This window comes from Glycine max, chromosome 18, assembly GCF_000004515.6.
Source record: "Glycine max cultivar Williams 82 chromosome 18, Glycine_max_v4.0, whole genome shotgun sequence".
Classification (NCBI taxonomy): Eukaryota; Viridiplantae; Streptophyta; class Magnoliopsida; order Fabales; family Fabaceae; genus Glycine; species Glycine max.
Window position 1 is genome coordinate 8,666,716 of NC_038254.2, and position 16,459 is coordinate 8,683,174.

Here is a 16,459-nt window from a genome sequence, read left to right on the forward strand (position 1 = left end):
AGTGCAATAAAATCCCTGTGGAAACGATACTCAGACGTCCGAGGTTTACTACTTAAGAGCGATTTGGTACACTTGCCAAAGTCTCAACAAGTTTTTGGCGCCGTTGCCGGGGATTTTAGTTTCGCACTTAATTACCATACTATATCAGTTTGTAAGCCCAACTCTTCTTTTCTTGGCTTATTCTTTAGTATTTACTCTCTTTACTTCTATTCTTTCTTTCTTCCATAATTGCACGGGTAGTGCTTTTTTGTTTTTTATGCGACTTAGGACTACATCTGGAGACGTTGTCCCTATCAACTTAGAAATTGAAGCTACTTGTCGGGGTAACAACGCTGCAAGAAGAAGAAGGGAACAAGACACAGAAGGAAGCAGTTACACCTCACCTCCTCTTTCTCCACATCACACTGAAATGGACGGGGAACCGGCACGAAGAGTCACCCTAGAGGACTTCTCCAATATCGCTACTCCTCAGTTCTTCACGAGCATTGCCAGACCGGAGGTACAAGCCACCAATATTTCCTACCCGCATTCCCTTATTCAGCTAATCCAAGGGAACCTCTTCCATGGTCTTCCAAGCGAAGATCCATATGCTCACCTTGCCTCGTACATAGAAATATGCAACACCGTAAAAATCGCTGGAGTCCCAGAAGATGCGGTACGCCTTAACCTCTTCTCCTTTTCTCTAGCAGGAGAGGCAAAACGATGGTTGCACTCTTTCAAAGGCAACAGCTTAAGAACCTGGGAAGAAGTAGTGGAAAAGTTCTTAAAGAAGTACTTCCTAGAGTCAAAGACCGTCGAAGGGAAAATGGAGATTTCTTCTTTCCATCAATTCCCGGATGAGTCCCTTAGCGAAGCACTAGACCGTTTTCACGGGCTGTTACGAAAGACACCGACACACGGATACAGCGAGCCGGTACAACTGAACATATTCATCGATGGCTTGCGACCTCAATCGAAACAGCTACTAGACGCATTCGCAGGGGGAAAAATCAAACTGAAGGCTCCCGAAGAAGCGATGGAGCTCATCGAGAACATGGCGGCCAGTGACCAAGCAATCCTTCGTGATCGTAGCTATATGCCCACAAAAAGAAGCCTTTTGGAACTTGGCACGCAGGACGCAACATTGGCACAAAACAAGCTGTTGACGAGGCAGATAGAAGCCCTTACTGAAACCCTCAGCAAACTACCTCAACAATTACAAGCGGTAAGTTCTTCCCACTCTTCTGTTTTGCAGGTAGACGGATGCCCCACATGCGGAGGAACCCATGAGCCTGGACAATGTGTAAGCCAACAGGATACTTCTCGAGAAGTAAACTATATGGGCATACCAAATCGCGGATTCCAGGGGTTACAACCAGGGGAACTCATCCGGATTCCACCAAGGGAGAGCAGGATTCAATCACGCACCACCGGGATTCAATCAAGGAAGGAACTTCACGCAAGGTTCAGGGTGGAGGAATCAGGGAAACCAGTACAAGGAGCAGAGGAATCAACAACCATACCAACCGCCATACCAGCATCCCAGCCAGGGCCCCAATCAACAAGAAAAGCCCACCAATATAGAAGAGCTGTTGCTACAATTCATCCAGGAAACACGGTCCCATCAAAAGAGCACGGATGCAGCCATTCGAAATCTGGAAGTTCAAATGGGCCAATTGGCACAAGACAAAGCCGAACGGCCCACTAGAACTTTCGGGGCTAACACGGAGAAGAACCCAAAGGAAGAATGCAAGGCTGTGCTGACTCGAGGGCAGAAAAAAACACAGGATGAAGGTAAGGTTGAAGAAGAAGACCGGTCAGAGGAAGACAGGACAGAGACACCAGAAGAAAGGACAGAAGAAGAAGAGAAGGTGGCATCACCACCTTCAACCAAGAGCCAGAAAGCGCGGGAAGCCAGGAAAGAAGAACCACCAGCCCTACCACAAGATCTCCCATATCCTGTGGTACCCACCAAGAAGAACAAGGAACGCTACTTCAAGCGTTTCTTGGAAATATTCAAAGGGCTGGAGATCACTATGCCATTCGGGGAAGCCTTACAGCAGATGCCCCTATACTCCAAATTTATGAAGGACATCCTCACCAAGAAGGGTAAGTACATTGACAATGAGAACATTGTGGTAGGGGGTAACTGCAGCGCTATAATACAGAGGAAGCTACCCAAGAAGTTTAAGGACCCCGGAAGTGTTACCATCCCGTGCACCATAGGGAAGGAGACGGTGAACAAGGCCCTCATTGACTTAGGAGCAAGTATCAATCTGATGCCCTTGTCAATGTGTAAAAGAATTGGGAATCTGAAGATAGATCCTACCAAGATGACGCTTCAGCTAGCAGATCGCTCGATTACAAGGCCGTATGGGGTAGTAGAAGATGTCCTAGTCAAGGTACGCCACTTTACTTTTCCGGTGGACATTGTCATAATGGATATCGAAGAAGACAAAGACATTCCCCTCATCTTAGGCAGACCATTCATGCTGACTGCCAACTGTGTGGTGGATATGGGGAATGGGAACTTGGAGCTGAGTATTGACAATCAGAAGATCACCTTCGACCTATTCAAAGCAATGAAGTATCCACAGGAAGGTTGGAAGTGTTTCAGAGTAGAAGAGATTGATAAGGAAGATGTCAGTATTCTCGAGACACCACAGTCTTCACTGGAGAAAGCAATGGTAAATGCTTTGGACTGTCTAACCAGTGAAGAGGAGAAAGATCTGAAGGCTTGCTTGGAAGACTTGGATCGACAAGACAGTATTCCTGAGGGAGAAGCCAAATTTAAGACACTAGAAGAGAAAGTTCCGTCCGAGAAGAAGAAGATAGAGTTGAAGATATTACCCAATCATCTAAAGTATGTGTTCTTGGAGGAAGACAAGCCTGTAGTAATCAGCAATGCACTCACGACAGAGGAGGAAAACAGATTAGTGGATATCCTCAAGAAACACAGGGAAGCTATTGGATGGCATATCTCGGATCTCAAGGGAATTAGCCCTGCTTATTGCATGCACAGAATAATGATGGAAGAGGATTACAAGCCAGTCCGACAACCCCAGAGGCGACTAAATCCAACAATGAAGGAAGAGGTCAGAAAAAGGAGGGGTACCAATAGCAGAAGTGAAGTGGGCTGCACGAAGCCACGCGCTTAGCGCACGACCTCGCGCTAAGCGCCCAAGTTAGTTTTAAATTTTGAATTTAAAATCTGAGGGGCAACCAAGGGACGTTTTCCCTGGTGCGCTTAGCAGCCACATGCGCGCTAAGCGCGCACGTCATAAATTCTGGGGAGTTTTTGAAACTCCCCAACTCCTCAGTTGCCTCCAGGGGGGCTTTTTAAGTGCAGAACTTCATTTCTTTTCTCTACGCTTTTACACTTTCCACACTTCCTTTCTGCACCCTCTTCTCACCTACAAATTCCCTTGTGATTTTCACGCTGATTAACAGGAGAAACGAGGTAAGATGTGAATCTGGTTGTGCTGTAGCATTTGCAGGCATCATCACGCTAAGCCTTGCACATAGGCTTAGTGGGAACGAACAATGTGAGGAACAACAAGAGGAGCGCGCTAAGCCGCTGCAAGACACAGGAGCCACCACGAAGCACGCGCTTAGCCAGCACTGTCGCGCTAAGCGCGCTCATCAGCTTCAGCGAACGCGCTAAGCGCGTGCCAGTTGCGCTAAGTGCATGCCTCCGTCAGCAGGCAGGCGCGCCAAGCGCGGGGCTGGGCCTCAGGGTCCCCAAGTTGCCTGGCCAGGAGACCAGCCCTCCACTGACAGGGGGGAAGAGCCTTCTGGAGCCGCTGAGGATCCTGCGGTCGATGAAGACCTCATTGCTGACTTAGCCACCCTTGACTGGGGCCCATGGGCAGACTTGGGCGAAGGCAGTTGATGTTTCCTTTTTGTTGTTTTCTTTTATGTTTGGTGTCTTCTTCTTTCTTATGTTTTGTTTATGTGGTCTGTTTGGGTATTTAAAAGAAGAAGTAGTAATAATATTAGTATTTCAGTATGTGTGTTCTGAGTAATAATTGCATGGTAAACTTGAGCAGTCATAATTTTTGAGCTTGTTCTGGAAGGTTCAAACACTTGAGATGCCACTAGTCCTTGGAAACACTGGTTCTGGAAGCACGAGTCAGGTTAGGAAATGGAACATGAGTAGCACAAGGAGGGAAGGTTAGTCTGATGGAACAAAGTCATAACTGGTACGCCGTATACTTGCTTTTATTCCGGTGAGAGTGTGAACTTAATTGTGAGAGAAAACGCCTACTTTTAATTTCCTGGTTTTGCATGAGTCTTGGATTGTTAGAATAGTTACTTAAGGTGGATATGATTAAGGCCATGTTTGTTATATCTAGCTACTTAGCCAAAAAGCCAACCCGACATCATCTTTTTCCCCTTGCACCCATGATTGAGCCTATATATTATTTTGAATTAACCCTTGAGCCAATAAAATGATAGTCCTACCCTTTAGGATGATAAGAGAGCAAAAATGGGTTATAAAGGTCTTAATTTGGGGGATTTTGGAAAATAGGTAGCTAAGACAATAGTACAACATATAGTAAGACACCTCTCACAAAGTGGAAGCCCAATTAAAAATAAAAAAATAAAAATAAATAAATAAATAATATTCATAAGTGTAATAAAGGGCAGAAACAAAAGAGCAAGAGAGGTGTCAAAAGAAAAGTGCTGTGGGGAAATAAAAGGGTTAAGAAGAAGGCCTTAGAAGTATTAGAAATTTTTGCTCTCTTAATCCTAAGTTGAATTTTCAAGAAATACCATGATTTTTTGTTGTAAGCCAAGCCCCAATACAAGCCAATAAAGTCCTTAGTGATCCACCTGAAGGTAACTAAAGATAACTATACTTAAGATGAAATGCAAAACTTTGGAGTCTTACTTGTAGGTTGTTAGTAAAATTGCAAACACTGAACCAGACACTTGTGAGCAGAGGGAAACACCAGCCTTGTGAGGAAAGTAAGGCAAGCCAGATTTGATCAAGATTCCAGAGGACTGACTAATTCCACTTTTGTGTTTTATGCTTTCATTTTGAGATGTTAACAGATGCGGAAAGGACCACTGAAAGAAGGAGGAACTAAGGCCATTAATAGTGTTGGAACACTCAGAACTTGTTTGAAAATTTATTTTTATTCTTGGTTTGCTTGGGGACAAGCAAAGTTTAATTTGGGGGATTTTGATAATTGCTAAATAATTGTGAATTAATAGTAGTTAAATAGTGAAATTTTGGCTTAAAATTAATTATTTAGCAGTTATTTGTAATTAAAAGTTGGAAAATTAATTAAATTGAATTTCTGGTTGCAGATACGAAAAATGAGGTTACATTAAGCAAAAAGGGCAACAAAAATGAAGAGAAAGAAGGGATTCTGAAGCAGGCTCAGCCCAACAGTGGCGCTAAGCGCGCATCAGGTGCTAAGCGAGCAACCAAATGCAGGCGCTAAGCGTGACGTTAAGCACGAAGGAGCAGAAACCGTTACGCGCGCTAAGCCTGGTTACGCGCCCAGTGCGCGATCCAACAGAAGCACAGGCTAAGCCTGCAGGGCGCACTGGGCGCGCAATCCGAACGCGCTAAGCGCGAGGTGTCGCGCTGAATGCGACTACGAAGGCCCAGAAGCCCACTTCAGCAACTATAAATAGAGAACCAGTCCCAAGGAATCATCACCTCGTCTCAGAGCACTATTCTCAGCACTCCAAGCCTGAGCTCTCTTCTCTCTCTATATATTCTTTGTCTTTATTACCCCTATTCTTTCCTTCACCCCCAGTTGTAAGCCCTCAATGGCCATGAGTGGCTAATCCCCTAGCTAGGGCCTGGCAGGCCTTAAAAGCCAACGATGTACGATGTGCTTTAAGAATTATCAATGCAAAGGGAATTTATTCCAGGTTTTTCTGTTCTAATTCTTTTCTTGTTATCTTGCATTTGTTCTTAAATTTCTTTTGGGTTTTATTCGCTCGGGAGAGGGTATTTCCTAATAAGGGTTAAGAATTAATGCATGCATCAGTTTTAGGGGTTATACACTTGGGAAAGGGTAACACCTAACAGAACATCTTAAGAAAAGAATCCTTGGGTTAGCATTGCTAGGCATAGAATGATAACCCACTGCCCATGCATTTAAGCAACATCTAGAACTTAACCTTAATGCATTTTAATTATTGAATCTTCGCACAGGCATTTGGGAGATAGGTAGTTAAAATAGACTTGTCAACGTGAGGCATCAGGGACAAGTAATTAACAGATGTGGGTAGAACTAATACCAGTGCATTGGTAATGAATATCATATTTACATGCATCGTAGGCCAATTGGGTTTGTCCGGTCTTGGCATCTTTATTAATTGTCTTTCTTTTTAAAGTACTTGATTTAGTAATAGCACTCTATTCCTGCACTTATTCCTGTTTTTCTTATTTTACTCTTACTTACAAATTGAGAAGTATTTAATAAAGTGCAATAAAATCCTTGTGGAAACGATACTCGGACTTTCGAGGTTTACTACTTAAGAGCGATTTGGTACACTTGCCAAAGTCTCAACAATGGCCGTTTAATTTTATTGGTAAAACTAGCTAATACCGACTAACATCATTGAAACAAATAATTAGTTTTCTCTAAGATATTATTTTTCATAATGCTGGAGAGTATAAGTGTGATGTGAAATCAAGAGTAGAAGTGGAAAGTTGCATCATATAAGTGAAAAGAAAATTCATAAACTTGAGTCTTAAAGTTTTGAATTAAAGTGTGTTATCAAGTTTTTTTATTTCATTTTTTATGGTTCATTTGTGTAAATCTCCAATTATGTGGTAGCGTGATATGGTATGGATACAGTGACAAACAATAAACATTAACAATGGCAAATTCAGTGCTGACATGCACGTTCAGCTGCGTCTGAAACTAGCGCTGGTCATATCTAGCATGTGTTTATAGGACAAGTGGATGATACTTTAAGTGCAGAAACTGGCTAGACTAAAATGGCAGAGCTAACTAGCTAGACTAAAATGGCAGAAACTAGCTGCACTCACAACAAACCCAAAAGCAGAGCTAACTAGCTAGACTAAAATGGCAGAAACTGCAGTGTCCTTGGCTGGTAAGCATGCCCTTCCAAAAATATTGGAAGCTATCAAAATGGTGAGAGATCTCCCAAAAGAAGTTAGAGACATTACAGATGAACTTGAAAGCTTTCAAGATTTCATTAATGATGCTGATAAAGTGGCTGAAGCTGAACAAGATGATGGAAGGCATCATAGAATAAAAGAAAGGGTGATGCGGCTGAGAGAAGCAGCTTTTTGCATGGAAGATGTCATCGATGAATATAACATCTCCTGTGAGGATAAGCAACCTGGTGATCCTCGATGTGCAGCTTTACTATGTGAGGCTGTTGACTTCATCAAAACTCAAATCCTTCGCCTTCAAAGTGCGTACAAGATTCAGGATGTTAAATCGCTTGTTCATGCTGAAAGAGATGGTTTCCAAACCCATATTCCTTTAGAACCAAGACTAACAAGTTCTAGAGGAAATCAAGATGTCACCTGGCAGAAACTTCGAATGGATCCTCTCTTTATCGAGGAAGATGATGTTGTGGGGCTTGATGGCCCTAGAGATACATTGAAAAATTGGTTGACAAAGGGAAGAGAAAAACGCACTGTCATCTCTGTGGTGGGAATTCCTGGGGTGGGAAAAACCACTCTTGCCAAGCAAGTTTATGACCAGGTGCGTAACAATTTCGAGTGCCATGCATTGATCACAGTGTCTCAATCCTACTCTGCAGAAGGACTGCTGAGGCGTTTGTTGGATGAGCTTTGCAAACTGAAAAAGGAGGACCCTCCCAAGGATGTTTCTAACATGGAGTCGTTGACCGAAGAAGTCAGAAACCGCTTGCGCAACAAGAAATAATGTTGTCTTGTTTGATGACGTATGGAATGGAAAATTTTGGGATCACATTGAATCTGCTGTAATTGATAATAAAAATGGAAGTAGGATTTTAATCACAACCAGGGATGAGAAGGTTGCGGGATATTGTAAGAAATCTTCTTTTGTTGAGGTGCTTAAGCTAGAAGAGCCATTAACTGAAGAAGAATCATTGAAATTGTTTTCTAAGGCATTTCAGTATAGTTCCGATGGAGATTGTCCAGAAGAACTTAAAGATATATCTCTTGAAATTGTTAGAAAGTGTAAAGGTTTACCTCTAGCAATAGTGGCCATTGGTGGTCTTTTGTCTCAAAAAGATGAAAGTGCACCTGAATGGGGAGAGTTTAGTAGAGATCTAAGTTTACACTTGGAGAGGAATTTTGAGTTAAATAGTATAACAAAAATTTTAGGTTTAAGTTATGATGATTTGCCGATCAATCTTAGATCATGTTTATTGTATTTCGGAACGTATCCGGAGGACTATGAAATTAAATCTGATAGATTGATTAGACAGTGGATAGCTGAAGGGTTTGTCAAACATGAAACCGAAAAAACATTGGAAGAAGTTGGGCAACAATATTTATCAGGGTTGGTCCGTAGAAGTTTGGTGCAAGTATCCTCATTTAGAATTGATGGCAAAGTTAAAAGGTGTCGTGTTCATGACTTAATACACGACATGATACTTGGAAAAGTCAAGGATACAGGATTTTGTCAGTATATTGAGGAGCGTGAGCAATCTGTATCAAGTAAGATTGTTCGACGCCTGACAATCGCAATCGATGATTTTAGTGGAAGTATAGGTAGCTCACCCATTCGGTCAATTCTTATTTGCACCGGAGAAAATGAAGAAGTATCTGAACACTTAGTAAACAAAATCCCTACAAATTGCATGCTATTGAAGGTACTTGATTTTGAAGGTTCTGGTTTACGTTATATTCCTGAAAATTTGGGGAATTTATGCCACTTGAAGTATTTAAGCTTCCGGTATACACGGAGAGTAAGTCTACCAAAATCCATTGGCAACCTCCAGAATTTAGAGACCTTGGATATAAGAGACAAGTGTGTCTAAGATGCCAGGGGAGATTCCTAAGCTTACTAAGCTACATCATCTTCTGTTTTATGCTATGTGTTCAATTCAATGGAAGGATATTGGAGGCATGACATCCCTACAAGAGATACCTCGAGTGTTTATAGATGATGATGGAGTGGTCATTAGAGAGGTCGCAAAGCTAAAGCAGTTAAGGGAACTGACGGTGGAAGATTTTATGGGAAAACACGAAAAGACTTTGTGTTCCTTAATAAATGAGAAGCCACTCTTGGAGAAACTACTTATTGAAACAGCTGATGTGAGTGAAGTAATTGACTTGTACATTACGTCACCTATGTCTACACTTAGGAAGCTTGTCCTATTTGGGAAGTTAACAAGGTTGCCAAATTGGATTTCACAGTTCCCAAATCTTGTGCAACTGCATCTGTACAACTCCAGGTTGACTAATGATGTATTGAAATCACTAAACAAGATGCCAAGGTTGTTGTTCCTCGATTTAAGTAGCAATGCTTATGAAGGTGAAACTTTGCATTTTCAATGTGGAGGGTTTCAGAAACTAAAGCAACTGTACCTCGGATCTTTGGATCAATTGAAGTGAATCCTTATCGACAGAGGAGCACTGTGTTCTGTGGAAAAAATTCTTTTACAAAACCTCTCCTAACTCAAAACAGTACCCTCTGGAATTCAACACTTGGAGAAGCTTAAAGATCTCTATATCGAGGACATGCCAACTGAATTTGAGCAGCGCATTGCTCCTGATGGAGGAGAAGACCACTGGATCATCCAAGATGTGCCCCATGTACGTATTTGGAGTGAGGATGCTGAAGAACCTTTGCATATATTCGGCAGAAGTCATCACTAAGATGCGTCCAAATTTGAAAATAGAAGGTGCGACTTTTTCACATCTATAACTGGATTGAGTTTTTTATTTCCATGTTGATAAATACTTGAACAATTTCATTGTATCATTTTAAGAAGAAATTAACTTGGTATTTTTATAGGGTCGTAAGCATATATTTCGTGTAAATGTTGTGGGTTTTTTAAGTTCAATTACGGTTGATGCCCAACAATGTGGATTTTTTTCATAAACTAGATTGTGTTAAATGTTCCTAATTTTTATGCTTTGAAGTTTGACCCACTTTGTATAACCATTAATTTTAGGAAAGCACTGAGGGGAGATTGTAAGAGGTGTTCCAATTCCAATGTTTCACACGTTTCAATCATGTGGTTTTTTGAGTGTTAATTATTACGCCCATTTTAGCGTTATTAACACCAACACAATACAAAGAAGCTGAAAATAGTGTTCCTACAAAGGCAAACAATTTTTTACAACTGGAAAACTTAAGATTCCCTCAAGTTTTTTCTTTTGCGGCCCGTGAAATGGTGGATGAGTGGATTTGAGGCATCAAAGGGCAAGATTCATCAAATTGATTTTTTAAGCGATATATATATAATTTAGATATCTTCTCGATCTTCCTATAATGGAAAACATGAATAAACTAATAGGAAATTGTAATTCTACCTTAATTAGTGATTTTGAATGAGATTTGATTAAGTAGTTATGTTAAGTATTTGGAAAACTCTTTTTATTGTACATAATAATTATATTGGGTTCAAAGAGATTATTTTTAATGGAAAATATCTTTTCTTTGTTGAATTAATGCATTGTTCTCCACTTCTCCCTTAAAAAAATTGGAAAAAAGAAAAGAAAAGTGCATCCCCTTCGGCGTCCCCTGCAGGAGACAATCATAGAAGAAAGTCGAGCCACCTCTCTCTCTCTCTCTGGCGGCTATATATAACAATTAAAAGGAAAATATAAGCCATTAGTATTATTCAGTAACAACAAGAATCATTGAACCAGTCAAGGCTTACTTTCGAATATAATATATATTGTGTGTATTGTGTTACATATTTTATAACACATCTTCAATTATTTACATATAATATCATTCCTGTCTAAAGTCTTCTATAGCACATGACGATTAAAAAAATGTCCGAAACTCACCCTATAACAATACTCATAATTTCCGTTGACATTTCACATACTCAACTCATAGATTCAAGGAGAGGAGATGTATGGTGAAATTGAAAGGTTCATCAAAGTATGGATTTCAGCCATCTTAGGTTTATGTTATTGTTATTACATAGCTGCAAGAATACCAAAGGGCTTCTTGAGACTTCTCTCCCTTCTCCCTATTCTCTACCTCTTCATCATCCTTCACTTGAACATCTCTTCGCCTAACTTAGTTGGATACACTTCCTTCTTCCTTGTTCAACTTGGCATTTTCAAGCTCCTACTTTTTTCCTTCAACAAAGGCCCTCTTGCACTATCACCCCCAAACATTGTCCATTTCATCTCCATAGCTTCCCTCCCCATCAGCCCAAAACCAACCAATAAAAATAACACCACCAACACCCAAAAGCCAAAATGGCTATTGCCCTTAAAATTGCTTATTTTTGCCATGATCGAACGTGTTTATGAGTACAATGAATACTTCCACCCTCATTTCATATTAGTCCTCTATTGTCTTCACTTGTACCTTGGCTTAGAGCTTGTTTTTGCTCTTATTGCAACCCCGGTTCAAACCCTTTTTGGCTTAGAGATAGAACCACACTTCAACGAACCCTAACTTTCATCCTCACTTCAAGATTTTTGGGGTCATAGATGGAACCTTTTGTCTTCTTGTCTTCTACGCTCTACATTATACAACCCCGTAAGCTATAAGATCACGGGTTTAGTGGGTCCCACATGTGCCACATTAGCTGCCATGTTGGCCATGTTCCTTGTGTCTGGGCTTGTGCATGAGTTAATCTATTATCATGTTACACGTGTACCTCCCCCATGGGAAGTTACGTGTTTTTTTTGTGCTTCACGGTGTGTGCACGGTGGCGGATGTAGCTGTTAAGAAGGTGGTTCTCCGTCGTGGATGGCGACTGCACCGTGCCATGTCAGGGCCACTCGTGGTGGCATTCTTGGCTATCTCGGCGAATTGGCTGTTTTTTCCTCAATTGTTGAGGAATGAAATGGATAGGAAGTCCAGTGAATAATATGTAATTTTGCTGGACACCCAATTCCTATCCCCAACTCAGGACTACAGATAACCCAACTTGGTCATGTTAAGGTATGAAATTTGTAATGTTACCCTTCTTTAGCTGGATCATATTCATGCCTACTATGTTCCATCTTGTAATTTGAGTATTTAGAGGCATAAATATTTTGATTCAAAGCTACCTTTCTTCTTTCTTACTGTTACTTCTTAATCAGCAGGAAGTTTTATTTGCTTTCCTTCTTGGAAGCTTTTGAAGATTAATAAATGATTTCCTATGAATGGAATAGTAAGTACATTTATTGAATATTGTGATTTTGGCTAAAATATTCTTCAATTATGACAGGATTTGGCAAAAGTTTTTATCCAAGTTCTTGGTAATGAGAAAGCCACCAAAGAAGTATTCAACATCTCGAGAGAGAAGTATGTCACGTTTGATGGATGTGCTAAGGTAAGTCACTCTTGCCTTGTCATATTTAAGGTGACCAATAGAAAGCAGTGGGAAAATGCCTTAATATGTGAACTTAATGATGTGATTATTCATTTACTATTTTCATTATTGAATTTTGACCAGGGTTTATGAAGTAAGTCTCACACGAGACATTAGGTTCAATTATATTTGCATATTGTTATTGTCATTCATGAACAAAAAGCAAATAAATAAATAAAAATTAATAATTCTACATCGGTTACTAGTACAACCGGTGTAGGATTATAAAGTAAGTCTCACACGAGACATTAGTTTCAATTATATTTGCATATTGTTATTGCCATTCATGAACAAAAAGCAAAAAAATAAAAAAAATTAATAATTCTACATGGTTACTAGTACAACCGATGTAGGATTGCTAGATATTCTACATCGGTTATTAGAAAAACCGATGTAGAATGCTTTATCATGAGTAACATTTTACGACATTTCAGGGTGACAACCGATGTAGAAATCTAACATTCTAAGACGGGTTTAGGGGTAGAATTCTACATCGGTTTGACACCACAACCGATGCAGAATGGTCAAAATTCTAAGACAGTCGGTCAACCGATGTAGAAAGTCGCGGGTGTTTCAACGTCACCGGCTACAATGACGCATGATAACCGATGTAGAAAGACTATTTTGTAGTAGTGTTTGTTAAGTCTAAGATATACCATTAAGAATGTTTAACTCTTGAGAGTAAACGTTAAAGGATGAGATAGACTTATAATTATAATATTTACCTTAAAGGGTAAAACATTTCTTTTTTTTTTGTAAAAGAATTATTTAATTGTGAATAAGGCATATATATTGAATAGGTTGAAAAATGATGAGTGTGACTCAACAGCTAACATCTGAAAATGTGCAAGTCTAAAAACATTAAAATATTTTATGTTTTTATTGGATTTACGTGGGTGTATAAAAAAATATATGGGTGTATGAGTTTAGGTTTGAAGGCAAAAAAATCTTTATTTAAATTTTTGAAAAAAAAGAAACTTAATTGCACATAGTGTTTCAAATGAAAGATACACATACGTGGTTTTAAAAAAATGCCATCTCTATCTTGGATTAAGGCATTGTTCTTCCTTACAAAAGTGGAAGAAAAAAATAGATAAAGGAAAAGTGTGTCCCCCCTTGCAGCAATAACAATTAATCAAAGGAAAATATCATCCATTAGGAGATTTATGATTAAAGTGTGTCCCCCCTTGTAGCAATAACAACTAGTTAGTAATAAATGATTGAACTACTGTTACCAGTGGCGGATCCAAGACCCTAAGTCAGTGAGTGCAAATTATAAAAAATAAAATCAGTGGGTTCAATTATATAAATTAAATATAAAAAAAATAAAATATAAAAATATAAGATTTTATTTACAAATTTAGTGAATTTTAAAAAATGAGGGGGTGCAAGTGCACACCCTCATACCAATGTAGGTCCGCCACTGACTGTTACAGCTGGCTAAGTTTCCTTCTAGATTAGTCAAAGGCAAGATCGAGAGGCACAGAAGCATGGCAATTAATTTGGGTAGCTATAATTTGCTGCCTGTAGAACTTCAGAAATAAAATTGTCTTTAGAAGTTCTAATTTGTCGTTTGAAGACTTGCTTGGAATCTGTAAGATTTAGAACATGATCTTGGTTGCATGCCAGAATATTTAAAGGCTTCAGTTATTCCTTCTTTGAGTGGTTAAACAGCCCAATGATGACTATAATGGTTTTTTTTATTAAAATGGATTAAAAATTAAAATTATCATAATGGATTCATCAAGAAAGTATTTATTAAAATAGATGATTTTTGTCACATAGGATTATAGAAAATGTTACCCTAAGTGACACCTTATATTTTTTTGTGTATTTTATAGCACGAGGCACCATCCTCCTATACTCCATTTTCGCCAATGCTAAATTCATATTTAATGATTAGATCTTATGACACAGTTTTATTCAATTTAATGATGATCAAGCTAATACAAAATACTTATAAAATTAAACTCTTGTCTTTACAACAATTTAAAATAAGTATAAATGTATAATTAATTATGAAAAAAAAAGATATGTAAGTTTAGTAACGAAGAATAAAGTAATAAGAGTATGTATTTGTATTTCTTTTGATAATGAAGAATATTTTTTTGAGACAAAATAGGACGTATAAATTTCAATTTTTTATATATAATTTTTTGGTTGAGTGTCTTTCAGTAAACGACATCATGTTTTAAGATTTTAGTGTCAACCTCAACTTTTTGGCATCTAGAGTTAAATAGGAACATTCTTTAGTTGTTATCACTTTGTCCTGATTTTTTTGTGCTAGCAAAATAAATTTTCAGAAAGTCTGTTGAAAGTCATTCTAATTATCTAGAATCATGAGATGCTCTTCATCCTGAAGTAGTTAATTGGTCAAGATATACGTGGGGCGTTGAACATGTACTGATTTCCGTTGGCGTGAGAAGTTCTACTGTTTCATTCACACAAAAAGTGTTAAACTCAGAAAAGGTTAGGCCAAAAACTGCTGCTCCTCATAGAGATTTCTCATATAAATACACTTTAATTACAATCTGTCAAGCTGATTTTCAGCCCAATAAATAGCTAAACTGCCATATACACAATTACAGCTAATTATCCTGATTTTCAGCCCAATAAAATAGCTAAACTGCCATATATACAATTACAGCTAATTATCCTAATTAAGAGAGTAATTGTTACAAATAAATGTGCAATCCCATACAATTTGTTGTGACATTTAATTCCGTGCTGTGACATTTAATTCCGTTGACATCCCCCCTCAAATTGATGCCCGAAAATCGACTAGCATCAATTTGCTAAGAAGAAAATTGTGTCGCTGACGTGTTAATGTTTTAGTGAAAATGTCAGCTATTTGAATGGAAGTTGAGATGTGTGGTAGACTGATGACTCTTCGATCATAGGCATCGCGAATAGAGTGACAGTCAACCTCAATATGTTTAGTCCGTTCATGGTAAATTGGATTCGCTGCAATCTGTATGGCACTGGTGTTGTCAGCATGCAGCGGAGTTGGTTGTGCTTGAGAGAATCCAAGCTCTATGAGGAGACCACGTAGCCATATTATTTCGGAACAAGCGGCAGACATCGCGTGATATTCTACTTCAGTGGAGGACTTTGAGACTGAATCTTGTTTCTTACATTTCCATGAAATAGGAGCATTCCCTAGGAACATACACCAACCAGTAGTGGATTTTCTTGTGTCTGGACAACCAGCCCAATCAGCATCACTGTATGCTTGGAGTTGTATGGAGGAATCAGCAGGAAAAAACAGACCATGCTTTGGGGTACCAAGGAGGTATCTAATGATCCGTTTTACTGCTGAAAGATGCAAATGCCTCGGAGATTGCATGAACTTACTCACGGTGTGGACAGCAAAAGAAATATCTGGACAAGTGATAGTTAGATAGATGAGACTTCCTACGAGCTTGCGATAGTGAGTGGGATCATCAAGAAGTTCACCTTCATCTCTCCGATATTTAACATTAACTTCCATGGGAGTGTCAACAGGGGTGGCATTTGGGAGTCCAGCTAGTTGAACCAAGTCTTGAATATACTTGTGCTGACATAGAGAAATGCCTTGGTGATGATAATGCACCTCTAAACCCAAGAAATAAGTGAGATGGCCTAAGTCTTTCATCTGAAAGGTTGAATGCAACTGATTTTTTATTCTAGAAACAACATCTTGATCTGAACCAGTGACCACAATGTCATCCACATAAACAAGAAGCACCACGATGCCTTTAGGAGTCCTTTGTAGGAAAAGAGAGGGATCATACTGACTTTGAGTGAATTCAAAAACAAGTAGTGTCGAGCGAAACTTTTCAAACCGTACTCTTGGTGCCTGTTTTAATCCATATAAAGAGCGTTTCAGTTTGCAAACAGTATTAGGTGAAGGGGTAGGCATACCATTAGGAAGCTTGATGTAAACTTCCTCCTTAAGGTCACCGTGAAGGAATGCATTTTTGACATCCATTTGATGTAGTGGCCAAGA

General features: G+C 39.3%; 2 pseudogenes; both read left to right on the forward strand.

Moving 5' to 3' along the window:
* Nucleotides 1–7,016: 7,016 nt before the first annotated feature.
* Nucleotides 7,017–10,235, forward strand: LOC106797060 (disease resistance protein RPM1-like; annotated as a pseudogene).
* Nucleotides 10,236–10,948: 713 nt separating this feature from the next.
* Nucleotides 10,949–11,982, forward strand: LOC100806680 (probable long-chain-alcohol O-fatty-acyltransferase 1; annotated as a pseudogene).
* Nucleotides 11,983–16,459: the final 4,477 nt, after the last annotated feature.